This window comes from Octopus sinensis, linkage group LG15 (genome assembly GCF_006345805.1).
Source record: "Octopus sinensis linkage group LG15, ASM634580v1, whole genome shotgun sequence".
In the NCBI taxonomy this organism is placed as follows: Eukaryota; Metazoa; Mollusca; class Cephalopoda; order Octopoda; family Octopodidae; genus Octopus; species Octopus sinensis.
The window spans coordinates 60,713,094-60,713,994 of record NC_043011.1 but is presented as its reverse complement, the minus strand read 5'-3'; positions in this window follow the sequence as shown (position 1 = coordinate 60,713,994).

The window sequence follows — 901 nt, the reverse complement described above, 5'->3', positions numbered from 1 at the left end:
AATCACAACATGCTTTTGTCAGGTGTACCCAATCACAACATGCTTTTGTCAGGTGTACCCAATCACAACATGCTTTTGTCAGGGGTACCCAATCACAACATGCTTTTGTCAGGGGTACCCAATCACTGGGCTGTGAATCATTTGATTCCACACCACACAAAAACAATAAGGATTCGATTTTTTTTCTTTTTTATTGATAATCACAGTCTACAGGTGTTTTTGCATTACTTATATAATATGTGTGTAATAATTTAATTATTACACCTGCAGGAGTGGCTGTGTGATAGGAAACTTGCTTCCCAGCCACATGGTTCCTGGTTCAATCCCACTGTGTCACACCTTGAGCAGGTATCTTCTACTATAGCCTCGGACCATCCAAAGCCTTGTGAATGGATTTGGTAGATGGAAACTGAAAGAAGCCCATTGTATATATATCTGTGTGTGTGTGTGTCTGTATTCGTCCTTCCACCACCACTTGACAACTGATGTTGGTGTGTTTACATCCCCTTAATGTAGCAGTTCGGCAAAAGAGACTGATAGAATAAGTACTAGGGTCGCAAAGAATAAGTCCTGGGGTCGATTTGTTCAACTAAAGGCAGTGCTCCAGCATGGCCATAGTCAAATGAGTGAAACAAGTAAAGGAGTAAGAAAAGTGTATGAGCAGATGTGAACACACTCTTGACTCCTAAGTGCGGGAACAAAATTTGCTTTGTGGGTGCAAAGCCAGGTTTGAAATATTTTACAAACAAGGTCAATATTTTCAATCTTTATATCAAAACAAACGCAGATGTAATAATAATAATAATAATAATAATAATAATAATAATTATTATTATTGTTATTATTATTATTTCTACTTCAATCAAATCAGATAGATGCAATAATGGAAAAGTAATGTTTC